At 41.9% G+C, this 13,905-nt stretch overlaps 1 long non-coding RNA gene across 1 annotated transcript in view; it reads right to left on the bottom strand.

Moving 5' to 3' along the window:
* The window catches only part of LOC141408521 (uncharacterized), a 65,545-nt gene extending 64,170 nt beyond the window's left edge, over positions 1-1,375 (bottom strand). The window contains exon 1 of the long non-coding RNA XR_012423704.1: positions 1,282-1,375. This is a non-coding gene — a long non-coding RNA (uncharacterized lncRNA). The remainder of the gene's footprint in view (positions 1-1,281) is intronic.
* Positions 1,376-13,905: the final 12,530 nt, after the last annotated feature.

Here is a 13,905-nt window from a genome sequence, read left to right as displayed (position 1 = left end):
AATGGAAGAAGGTGAACAAAAACTAAACATAACTAATAGTCTGGTTTAACCTTACAAGATCCCATTTTCAAACAAATAGCCAGTTGAGTAAAGAGAACGAAAGGACAAGCCACAGACTGGAAGAAAATATTTGCAAAACATGTATCTAACAAAGGACTTGTATCCAGAATATGTAAAGATCTCCCAAAATTGAGTAAGAAATGTTAAACAATTTATTTAATGGGCAAACAAGTCAAATACACACTTCATTAAAGAAGACACATGATTATCAAATATGTATACAAAAAGATGCTCCATATCATTAGACTAGAGAAATGTACATCAAAACAACAACAGGCACTATACACATATTAGAATGACTAAAACTAAAAAGACTGATTATACCAAAAGCTGGTGAGGATGTGGAGGGACAGAAATTTTCAGTCACTGCTGGTGGGGGTGTAAAATGGTACTTTAGAAAAAAGTTTGGCAGTTTTTTAAAAAATTAAATATATGCTTACCATAATATGACCCAGCCATTTCACGCCTAAGAATTTACCCAAGTTAAATGAAAACATATGTTCACACAAAGGCTTGTACATGAAGATTCATAGCAGTTTTATTTGTAGTGGTTAAGAATTGGAAACAATCCAAATATCCATCAACATGTAACTGGATAAACAAGCTGCAGTATATCTACACATTGAAATATTAGTAACAATAAGGAATGAACTCTTAACACACACAATGACATGGATGGATTTCAAATAATTACACTGAGTGAAAGAAGCCAGATAAAGAAAAAGAGTTAAAGGTGCACAGAGGTAATTTTGGAGGGATGATGAATATATTTATCATCTTGATTTGTGGCTCTGGTTTTATGAGTATATACATATGTCAAAACTTATCAAATCATATACTCACTTTAAATGTGCAATCTATTATATATCCATTATACCTAAGTAAAACTACTTAAAAGATTAAAATATAAAAAAGTATAAAAATACATATAATTTGTACCACTCTGAGGTCCCTTATTTAAAAAAAAAAAAATTGAAAAGGCAGGCTGTGAAACATAAGATTCTTTCTATAAGGTGAAAGAAGGCAACAGAAAACCTTGGTCTGTGAGGATCCTGCTAGGAGCAGAGATGATTCTCAATATGTCAGACATGCAGAGTTAATTAATGCTTTTTCTCTTCTCCTGTCATTTGATTCAAATGGGGTTTAAAGAGTCTCTTGGAAATAACAATTGGAACCCTACCCAAAGTAGGTAAGACATCATCAGAGATATCCAATGCTTACCTTTGGGAATTCCCAACAGAAGTGAGATGCAGGGAGGGATGAGGGGACCATGAGAGAGGGGCTGTCACAGTCAATCAGACACAGCTTCAGAACTGAAAGAAGGAGGGGACTGATGGCTCCAGATGCAACTTGCAGCTGTCATGGGAAGCCAGCCCAGCCCAGCCACCATGATTCTGTGTGTGCCCTGAAGGAGAAAGGGGGCAGTGTGTGTGAACTGAAAGGACTTATTCACAGAACTTGGTAACACTTTGGGATCTGAGCCACCCAGCTGGGACACACTGTTGGTCTGAATTGCAGCACCCTCTCCATTGAGTGTAACAGTTTACCTCCTTATAGACTATGGAGCAGCCATGGCACTATGAGCACCCAGGGTATCCTCTGCCTTCTGTGAATCTCCTGCAGGGCCATCTCAGGGTGGAGCAAAGATAATTCATCCCAGTTCAATGAGATGAACAGCAATGGCTTGCACTGCACAGCAATGAAAAGGCTCAAGGACAAGAAGACAGCTGTGTCCATGAGCCCTAACAACAGGGGTCCAAGCAATAACCCTGTGCTCAACCCTGCCTCCCACCACCAAAGCCCTTGCTTGAGAAAAGTGTAGAGAAAAGTGATATTCTGTATTAGTCTGTTCTCACACTGCTAATAAAGACATACCTGAGACTGGGTAATTTATAAAGGAAAGAGGTATCATGGCAGAAGGCAAAGGAAGAGCAAAGGGACATCCTACATGGTGGCAGGCAAGAGAGAGAGCTTGTGCAGGGGAACTCCTCTTTATAAAACAATCAGATCTCATGAGACTTACTCACTATCATGAGAACAGCACAGGAAAAACCCACCCCCAGGATTCAATTACCTCGCACCGAGTCCCTTCCGTGACACATGTGGATTATTACAATTAAAGGTGAGATTTTGGTGAGGGCACAGAGCCAAATCATATCATCCTCTTTCCTTCATAAAAGTGGTACTGACCAAGGTCCCTTAAGAGTGATCTACTCAGAGGTGGCAGTGACAGATGTGCAACTCTGCAGCATTAAGAGCACAGGGTTCTGCAACAAGAAGCCATGGCGTGAACAGTCAGGCAGGGAACCACTCTTATCAGCAGCTCAGGAGTCCTTGCCAGGCTGGTATGACAGCAAGGAACAACGAGGACCAAGCATTGATGCCTTTAAGGCAACCTCGGCAGAATTTCCAGAAACACCTGGAGGCAGGAAACTGCATATCTATTCATGTACTTTATATACAAATATATGGTGACTATTAAAGTTTAAGTTTTATTGTTAATATGATGCATTTCTACTCATAGGCTGGGAAATAACTGAAAATATTCTAAATTAGTATCTCAGTGAATAGGAGCATATTTTTCTCCTGTAGGAGAAAAGAGGAAGTAGAAACAAACAACAACAATAACAACAACATCCCTCTCAATATGGTGGTCCATAATCACAGATGTGTGCCCAAAGATCACAACAATTCAGATTGATCTCCTACAGTGATAATTCTGAGAAATGATAATAATATATTCTAGACCCTGTTACAATGTAATAAAAAGATCAAAGAAAACAGCTCTGTTTAGACAAAAGTAGACACTAAAATTTCTCAGATGTTCTCATTATGACTTTTAAAACATGCTTTTCTATTGGGTACTCAATGTTTAAATGAACCTGTACTTTCCAGTTAGTAAAAGTTCTACAGTATATGGATATCAGTGACCACAGAGAGCCCTACTTCTCTTGATAGCAGAATAAAAATAAACAGAATAAAACTTTACCACAAAGAATTTAGCGCCTGATGGAAAGAGACATAAAGTCCTGAAGTTGTTGTCTAAGTGACATAAATTCCTTGCTGCTCTGAAGCACCTGTCGTCAGAGGCAGAACCATCTCCAGGCAGCCTGACAGTTCAAAGAAACATAAACAACAAAAAATTGGCCCTGTGACACATTGATTTTGTGCGTACTCTTTTATCCCTCAGGCTAAATATTTTTGAATACCCATTTGATATGCTAACTAATAAAAGCAGAGTCCATTCTTTCCATAAATAAATGATTTCGTTAAGGATTCAAGTCAGACATGGCAGAATCTCCCCATTTGCTGATTGCTAATGTATTTTAGCCATGACATACATTCTTACATGTTCCAATTCAGCAAAGTCTCTTTCTTATGGAGGGAGATGCCAGATTTGGATGGCGTATGTTTAATCTAGCCAAGGGAACATATTTCCTCCCTGAAACACGGCCCTGACAGCAAGGCAAAGTGTGATGAAGTTGTGTCACAAATAGGTGCGGCTCAATCCATCTGGCAAGGGGGAGTCTGTGCTGCCTAATTAAGAAAACGTAATGATCTGATCTCATCAAACATCCATTTACAGTTTTGATAAGTGAAGTTATCTCGTTAGATTTCTGCAAATGATTGTGAGCTGGTGTCCCTAACAAAACCCACAGGGCTTGGGGTGTGGACTTAGAGACGATGAGATTTGTACGCATTTAGGTCAGCAACGCATATTGTGGCAAAGGGACGCCACACGACTTTCTGAAGATTCTTGGCCAGTAACTTGCGAAACACTGATCTGATTTGCTTGGAAATTTTTTAAATAATTGGCTCCTGCTGGCTGAGGCCCCATGCCAACACCGTATGGTAATTCATTTGTGACATTCCTAGAAGAGAGAATCTGCCGGAAGAGCTGCAGTAATATGTTTAGGGAACAATCATGCCATCCTCCGAATAGGATGCATAAAAGGAAGCAAACAGCAGGAGGCCAGCAGAGAGGCCTCTGGGTTTCCAGGGGAAAGATTCTCAATTTAAATGGAAATTTTGTAACTCTTCCTCCCCTTCTCCCTTTCCAGGCTCTGAGTAAGACACTGGCTGGGACTGTTTCAAGACCAAGTGTACAATCTTAGAAATGATTATTTAGGTCTCCTGGATTTGCTATTTATTGACCAAGGCTCTGGAGACTATGATAGTGACTTTGCAAAGAATCTACTTGAATCAACAATTTCTGGGCCTTTGTAGATGTCGTTTGATGCTTAGGAAGCTTTTCAAGAAATACCAGCAGCCTTTAGGAAATAAAGGAAAGTACCAAGGTAGCCCAACGTCTCTGAAAATAGTTAAGGATTGTATTGTAGCTCATACCTAGAGTAAAGGAACTTAAAGAGAACGTCTGATAGGTACTAAGTGCGCAAGAAAGCAAACAGTGAAGCCATGGTTTGCCTCCTAAAAGAAGAAAAAAGAAGGAAGAAAGAGAAGGAGAGGAGGAGTGAAGAAAAGAGAAAGGAAACGCAAGAGGGAGGGAGGGAAAAGCAAGTTTCAAGGGAAGCGGTAAGAAGAAAGGCAAAGTCAGAAACTCTGAGCAACAGGAGGGTCCCACAGGGAGCAAGGTTGACCATTTGTCAATATTTTATCAAAACATTTTTCTCCTGAAAAATAAGTTACAAAAATAGCTCTATCTTCTCTTTGTCACCTAGCCAGCAATCCCAAATGGAGGTGGCATTCTTCGGTAATTGATACACCAAGGAAGACATAAAGGGCACAGTAGAGGAATTTGGAAGTGAACACTGGTCTGGATACTCCATGGTATGAACAAGGCATTCGTGCCAGTTATTTTAAACAACCCAGTGCTGGATGCTCATTTTCAAATCCCATCTCTTGGATTTTCCCATCTGCAAGGATGCAGAAAGACAGCATCAGTATCTAGTGGTCTAAAGACAAGAAAAGCAAGGTAGAATCCCAAATCTAGGCAATGTCAACTAAAATAACCCACTTTAACAATGTTCTAAATGCCTACACTGGTGACCCTGTCTCCAAGCATGCTGGAAGATTAATACAAGGAGAATGGAGGAGATGGTGAATGGGATTATTGCCAACGCTGACAAGAGTTGAGGGTTGAGGGGACAAACCAACATTGACCACCCAATTGTAAGGGGATACAATAAACTCCATCATCAACATTTAAGGAATCTGACCAATTTGAAAGAACAGGTAAGCACAGTGCCAGTGGCTTCTAGGCGGGGATGATTCTGGGGGAAGCAATTAATAGTGACATGGATTCTGTCTGAGTTAGGGTAGATATTGGGTGAAAACTTGGTGACTAGGATTCGGGTTCAAGATTACTGAGCTGGGATCAGAGCTGGGGTCCAAGACAAGGCACTTGGGAGGAAACTGTGCCCGTGCATGGTGATATGAAAGAGGAATCTAGAGCTGGTTGCTTATTCAGCACCTGGGGCTCTGAACATTCTTTGTTGAACCCAGGTGCTCTGACCTGAAAAACAGAAGGCAACAGATTTATATCAAACCTTTCCTGCCTCTCTTTACCCCTGGAGGAAGGGAGTTCTCAATACAACATTAATGTTGGTTCTCCTTGAATCAAGAACTGGACAAGCTGACTGCACAGGGAGCAGGTTATTATTGCTGCCAATGACTCTGCTGAGTCAGACAAGGAAGCGCATAAGAATCTACATGCCAGGAGTCTCCAAATTCCTCCAATTTACTTCTTATAGAGATTAAAAATACACACACACACACACACACACACACACACACACACACACACCCCACAGGACCTGTAGCATAAACTTGGCAGGCTTTTACAATTTATTTATGAATACAATTGCATGAGAAGTATTACAAAAGTATAAAAATCAGATCATGTTCTATGATATACTTAAGGATAGAATATAATGACACAAAATTTATTCTGTCCCAGAAATCCAAGATATACAGAAGCAATACCAAAAGATCACCAGGATAAAGCTATCCTGCAATGCCATTAATTAAGCCAAGAATACATAGTTGTTGACCATGACTATGTGTAAGAGATTGTGCCAGCTTCTGTGGAGGATTTGAGAATATGTAAGATGGGGTTCCTACACTCAAGGGACTTTTAAACCGATGACCAGGGTAGAGGAGCCTGGGGAGGAGCTCACACATATTAAGCACTGCAGACTCTCCTGTGCCCCTTGGAACTTTGGTGCTCAGGCTAGAACCACAGAAGACCACTCTGCCCATATGTGTAGCAGGAGAGCAGTGCAGAGGAATAACCCCACGGAAGCACCCCTCAGCCAATGACTCCCAGAAGTGATATCTACATACCCTAGTTCCCTTGCCCCTCAGGTGGGATAATTCTGAGGCATGCATTTTGTACCACTTCTGAGTTTCCTCATGGGGTTAAGCTTTGGTCAACTACTGTGGTAGTAGCTTAATAACTCAGCCTTCACTGTCTGCTCCCCTTTCTCCACTCTACTACTGGTATTCCTTGCACCTCCCAAGTAAATGACTTGCACTTGAATCTTTATTTCAAAAAAAAAAAAACCAAAAAACAAAAGAAGAAGCTTCTGGGGGAATATAAATCAAGGCAAGCACCTACTGTGTGCTGTGTACCATATTGTCATATACATTCATTATTTCATTCAGTCCCTTTAGCAATTGGACCAAAATATTATCATTCCATTGCGCCACTTAACGGCTTAAGGTTCTGCATTAGTTCTCTATCATGTTCAGATTTGAGGGGAAAAAAGCTGTGTCAGAGTGTAGGGCACACAAATTGGGACAGTCTTCTGACCTCATATTCTTTCTCTAGTGGCTATTACCAAGCTGTCAGTCCCTCCTTTTTGGAAGCTGGTTTTCATCTATCTCTAAAATGAGGTTTTAAAAGGGACTGCCTTTTAAACTTAAGTTGCACAAATGAGGGTCTCTCTGGATACTTTTACAATTAGAACCAAGAAAAGCAAGCCTCTTCCTCTGTAATCGTGAAGCGGTAAAAGAAGAGCGTCTAGGAGCCCTATGGCCACCTCTCCAGGCTCGTGGAGAAAGTTCTTCAGTGGGGAGAATGGAACTAACATAGAAAGAAAAGCAGAAGTAGCAGGTGGAGAGAGAAGAGAGATTCTCAGTGTCACTTGTCCCTGGAGCCAGACTGGCCCTTGCCCTTCCTTCACATTCATTACAAGCCAATGATGTTTCTTTTTGAATGCAAGTGAGATAAAGTTGGATTCCTGCCACTTGCAATAGAAAGAGCTCTGCCTAGTGAACACAACATGGCAGGGACCACTGACTGGCTTGCTCAGTATTTATCCCAACACGTTTTAGAAGGCAGAGGTTGGAAATCAAATAATAACATTTCTCAGGATCTCTTGCAGGTGGAGCTCTGAATATGTCTTAGATTCTATAAATCATATAAGCTCATGTGAGCCTCTGTTTCAGAACTGAGTCCAACAGGAAGAAAGACAGGGTACAAAGCATTCTGTTTGGGGTGCTGATCAAGTAGAGGTGAAGTTTTCTAGAGTCAGCAGCTTCCTAATTGAGGAGATATTTCCTGATTTGACAGCTTTCTGCACTGGGTAGGGGTGGGGGGAGGGCAGCTTTCCTGATCATGCCAGTAGCTGAGTGCTTCTGAGAGTTGACAGTTATTCCTTCTAATAATTTTGCAGTATGCAATTCCCTGTATTAAAATCTTTCCTGTTACACAGAGTGAATTCTGTGATCCATAACTGAAGTCTGATGGAGGTATGCATGGTCCTTCATAACCTCTTGCTGTCTATTGCTTATTCTCTTGCCCTATCTCCTTCTCCCCCGCCATGTTCACTGAATGACTTGGTGTTTTGCAAACTGATCCATGTAGCGATGTCCGTTGGATTGCAGAAATGTGGGTCTAACATTTGGGAGAGAATCTAGGCTACAGCGATTTAGGAATCAGCTATATAGAGTGATAAAACAGTTGGTGTGGATGGACTTTGGAGAGAGGAAGTAAGAAAGGATGAGATCACTGAAAACTGAACTTCAGAGAACGCCTGCCTTGAAGGCATAGAAAGACAGAAGGAGCAGGTGAAGAGCCCCCCAAAGCAATGATCAGAAATGCCAGAGGAGCTGTTGTCACAGAAGCCAGGGCAGAGAAGGATTAGTATTAATGTTGTAAAGACAGAAGGGGAGCAGAGAACTAGAGAGGGCATCCTGCGTGTCGGGTAGATTTCTGATGACATTCCTGATAGAGTGGGAGAGATGGAAGCCCAAACATAAGGCATTAAGAAATGGATAAAGAGGAAGAAGGGGTAAACAACGAAATGAAGGGAGAAAGACTGACAGTGTTGCCACATAGTTAATTATGAACAGATGCCCTCCAAAAACACCCCCTGCCAGCATTCCTACCTCTGTAGATGGAGTTCCTATGATAACAATTTCAGTACATGTGAGATGTGCAAGGGAAAACAGACAAAGAATAGAAAAAGGCAAGTAAATAAAGAGAAGGAGGGAAGTAACTTCAGATGATGCCCAGTTCTATTCCCTACTTCTAGGCTCAAGTCCTTTCTGGCCCTGCTGCCCTTCCTCATCACAGAAGGACTCCCAGTGTCAAAATGTTGCTCACTCCTAGGAATGCCACAATTGCTGTGTTGACTCTTATGTGTTGGTGCCTGAAAGACCACCCCTTTGTGGATGAAATGGTTTCCCCTGAACAAGATGACCCTGGAGTCAATCACAGAGAAGAGACAGGTTAGACAGGAACTAGCATTCGGGGGATGGGACTCAGAAACCTCAGTCTCTGTCTCAATCTCATACCCGAGCTTGAGTCTTCAGAGTCAGGGCCCCAAACCTGTGTTCCTGGTATGAGCACAGATTGGAGATGGTCTGTGCTGCATGGAGGCAGAAAGATATCCTGTAGTGAACCAGAAGCTGGGGTTGTCCTTGTCCCTGGAGCCAGACTGGCCCTTGCCCTTCCTTCACATTAATTACAAGCCAATGATGCTTCCTTCACATTCATTACAAGCCAACGGAATTGGGGGGTGCGTATAGCCTTTACTGTCAGTTTCTCCTCTGTTGCCCCAGCCTTGTCTCTGTCATGCAGGGATGCTCTAGTGAAGGACTCTGTGTCAATTCTTGGGCCACTGTGAAAAGATTATAAATCCTCCCAGAGGCCAGATCAGAAAATCTTGATCTCAGTGAGTCTCTGATTCTGGGACTACCCCCTACTCAGATCTCAGTCAAGGCAGTTTCTGATGATCACAACACTTCCCTTCCCCAGGGTTAGATTTTATTCTCACCCCTTTCAAGGGGCTGTTTGGGGGAAAAAAAATCTCCATCGTGCATGCATGGGTGACAGAGTAACTCCACCTTCTATCCATTTACCATTTCACTCAATTATTCGTTCAACATACATATTTTTGACCATGGTCTATGTTTGAGGCATTGTGCTAGGCATTGTGACATAATGACAACAAATCACTGTTCTTCCTCTCAATAAGTTTGCAATGTAGTGATTTTCTAGTCTGTGAGAATAGGATGACTATAGTAACCCCATCTGTGCTTCCAAAACCTTTCTTCACAAAGTTGACCATTCAAAATTGCAATGATGGGAACGGGCAGGCACCTGCAAGAAATATGCCATCAGCCTGACCACGAACATGGTTTCCATCCCCGCAGAGCATATGAACACTGGCTTTGTGGTCATTTGGGCATGCCCCATTCCCCACCCCATACCTTCCTTATCAAGTTGGCTGCACTCACCGTGGTTCACTAGGGAAGGATGTTTAAAAATTTCCTGAACCAGAGACTATTCCTATGGGGGAAGAAAAATGAGAGGAGATAACCCAGAACCAGAGAACTGACATGTTTGACACACAGAAAACATTAAAAGATGTGAGCTGGAACGGAGGTAACTACTGAGTGGAAGACGAGACCAGTGAAGGGAACTCAAGTTTAGCTTTGAAGAAAGGAAGGATGCATCTCTGCTGGGGACAAGAAAGAAGGGAAGAGGAAGAAGGACATCCTGACACATTCTGATTAGAAGAATAGAGACATTGCAACAATTCAGATACAAAGGGATAGTAGATACTTCTATCTTTTGACTGTCTAAACTCTATCTTTCTAGTTGGGAAACTTCCCTATGTGCATAGTGTTAGTGTGAGGCAGTGTCCACCTCTCCTCAAGAGGCAAAGCGGTCCTTGCTCCATTCCACTAGCCCCCAGGAAGCAGGGCATGGACCATGACTTACATTCAGTCAATCGGTAGCTCCCCTCAGGTATTTCAAGGTGGTGAATATAATCCAAAAGTCAAGGGGCATGTATTCATTACTTAGGCTGCATAACAAATACCCCAAAACTTAGTGACTTAAAACAACAAATATTTATTTTCTGTTTCTTTGGGTTGGGAATTTGTGGGCAGCTTAGCAGGGTGGTTCCTACTTGAGGCCTCTCATGGTTGGCAGTCAAGATGTCAGCCGGGCCTGCAGTCATCTAAAGTCTTGACTAGGGCTGAGAGTCACCTCCAAGGTGGTTCAATTTCATGACCATGAACAGATGGCCACAGTTTGTCCTTGGCTGTTGGAGAAAGCCTCAGTTTCTCTCCAGAAAGACCTCTCTGCAGGGTTTCTTGAGTGACCTTATGACACAGCAGCTGGTTTTCCCCAGATCAAATGATCTGAGAAAGTGAAAGGCAGAAACCACAATGTCTTTTATAACCTAGTCTTGACTCACACAATGTCCCACTAGATACACAGGAAAGCCCCATCTAATGCAGACAGGGAGTACTCAGGGTATGAGAACAGGAAGATGAAGACACTCAGAGGCCATGTTGGGGGCCACATTCACTCATTGCCAGTCAGCTTTCCAGCACCAGTATCCTGCTGTAGAGTCAGGGGCAGCAGCTATGAGAGCATCTGGCCAGATTCCTCCTGCAACCCTGCCTCCAGATCCCCTTTGGATTCTGCTTATTTCCCAAGCTTGCTCCTTCCATCTCTTGTGTATTCCATTGGCTTCCACATCTGTAAAAAATCCTTATTTTGCTAAAGGCAACAAGGCTAGTTTCTGTTGTTTGCAATCAATAATCCTGACTGGGACAGATGATGTTGATCTCCAGGAAGTTGTTGGTGAGCTCACAAGATGACAGCAAGGGAGAAGACGAACTGATGTCAGAGAATCAAAGAGAGTGAAGTTCAAGAAAGGATGCCATGAGGGACATGGGCTGGAGCATCCAATAGAAAACTATAGGAATCGCTGAGCAGCTGTGAGAACCAAGAAATTTATGTAAGACCCAGTTGAGGGATCAGTGCAGAACAGGTTGTTCTTTTCTTTTTTAAAAACTTAATGTAACCAAACACTTCCTTCTTTTAGTATGGAACTCATTGGGTCACTGAAATATATTCAGACTACAGAACTATAGTCCAGCATCGAATACGCCTGCAACACTCCTGTAATCTTGTATTTCGTTACCTGTCCAACAGGGAAACTAGTACTGGCCGGCCTACCTTCGACTCTTGGATCATTTTGCTTTTACTTTACCCCAGGATATGTAGGACTTAGATAATTAGTGGGTGGACATCTGATTTATTGATGCTGGGCAAAGAGGGGCACTCAAGCAATACATGCAATGCCAAGTGAGATGTTGAGGGAAGTTCAGCTTTCTTAGAAAGCTTCCCCGTGCACAGCTGTGATCTAGGTGCATCAGAAGATGCTGAGAGCTCACAAGAAGGGAAGATGAGACTGCTAAGGCTGAACTGGAGGCAAGGATTGTATCAGTAGACTCCTTCCCCTTCCTTTCATGATATGATCCTGCTGTGGTTGAAAGTATGTTTCCTTCCAAAATTTAAATGTTGAAACCTTTAAATTTTGATTTATGTGATTAACAAGGTGATGGTATTAGAGTAACTCAGAGAATTACAGGTGTGAGCCACCACGCCTGAGCCAAGAGTTCATATTTTAATTAATTTACTTTCAACTTCAGATGTAAAGGATCGAGTAAATTGTACTTCTTATATTTTTCCGTGCAAGGCCCCTCTTTTGTTTTATGTATTTATTCATTCTTTTTTATTCACATATCCATCTCCCCACCTTCCCACCAACCACAGTCTATCATTCTAATTGTTCAATGTACATATGCTTATTTACATGTATTGATGTAAACAAATATTGTTTTGTATGCATGCATTTTAATTAGTGTAAATGTTGCGTTATAGATCGCACTCTATTTCTTAGTTTTTTCCCACAAGCTATGTTTTTAAGGTTCATCCATGTGGTTATGTTTACATCGAATCAATAACTGCTAACTGCTACAGGAGCTTCTGTGATATACATCCAGCACACTTTACCTTTCTCTTCTCCCAGGGATACCCAAATTTCATTTAACTCCTCCTTAACCAACAAATAGCTCTACTGTGAACATATTTTCACATGTGTCCTGTCCTTTGTCTCCCCAGCACTGGAATGACTGGGTCAGAGGATATACATAGACTTAATTCAATGATGTCATGCATGCCTACTCTCCAGAGTGGCTCCACAAGTGTGCACTCCCACTAGCAGTGCATGAGGGTGAAATATTTAACTTAAAGATTCATAGCACTGACCGATGCAATGATACTGTAGGAGTAGGTTCTGGTGTCTCCAACCTATGTCAAAAGTATATTTTACCTAGAGCTGTATGGTAAATTTTATCTTCCATTTCATTTCTAAGGCTTCTCTCAGCCTTATCACTAAACAACACATTCCATGATAAGTGTTGAGCTATGTCTCAGTCCATTTCTGCTTTTATAACAAAACATCTGAGACCTGATATTTCCTTATAGTTTTGGAGGTTAGGAAGTCCAAGATCAAGGTGCTGCAAGATTCAGTGTCTGGTGAAGATTCAGTATCTGGTGAGGGCTGCTCTCTGATTCCAAGATAGTGGAAGCTGGAAGGAAAAAAAGACCTGTTTCCTACAGCCCTTTTATAAGGGCATGAATTCCACTCACAAGAGTAGAGCCCTAATGACTGAACCACCTCCAAGAGGCCCTGCCTTCTAATACCATCGCCTTGGTGATTAGGTTTCAACCACCTCCTAATACCATTACCTTGGTGATTAGGTTTCAACATATAAATTTTGGAAGGACACATACATTCGACCACAACAGGATCGTATCATGAAAGGAAGAGGAAGGAGTCTACTGATACAATCCTTGCCTCCAGTTCAGCCTTAGCAGTCTCATCTTCCCTTCTTGTAAGCTCTCAGCATCTTCTGATACACCTGGATCACAGCTGTGCACAGCGAAGCTTTCTAAAAAAACTGAGCTTCCCTCAACACCTCACTTGGCACTGCATATATTGCTTGAGTGCCTCTCTTTGCCCAGCATCAATAAATCAGATGTCCACCAAAATTATCTAAGTCCTACATATGCTGGGGTAAAGTAAAAGCAAAATGATCCAAGAGTCGAAGGTAGGCCAGTACTAGTTTCCCTGTTGGACAGGTAAGGAAATGCAAGGTTACAGGAATGTTACAGGTGTATCTGATGCTGGAAAGCAAAGAGGAATATGAATTATCCAAAGCAGATGGGATTTCAAATCACCACCACATAAGCAAGGAGCTCAAAATACCTTCCTCAAATGTGATTGATGTTCTGTCAACAAACAAGAAGCTAACATTTCAATGGAGTTTTATGTTTTCCAGCACACTTTTACAAAATAATCTTATTGGTTCCCAACAAACCTATGAGGAATTAGGTCAGCTATATCTAACGTTCCTGATTTATTGTAAATGAAACTGAGGGCTAAAGAGTTGAGATGACTTGCTTAAGATCCCATTTTTTGGTCAGTTGTGGAGTTGAAAACCAAGTGTAAACTCCAGGCCGGGGTCAGAAAATGTGATTTATAACAATGCATTAGTTCAAGCAAAATTCCA

This window comes from Macaca fascicularis, chromosome 14, assembly GCF_037993035.2.
Source record: "Macaca fascicularis isolate 582-1 chromosome 14, T2T-MFA8v1.1".
In the NCBI taxonomy this organism is placed as follows: Eukaryota; Metazoa; Chordata; class Mammalia; order Primates; family Cercopithecidae; genus Macaca; species Macaca fascicularis.
This window is presented reverse-complemented; position numbering and strand designations above follow the sequence as displayed.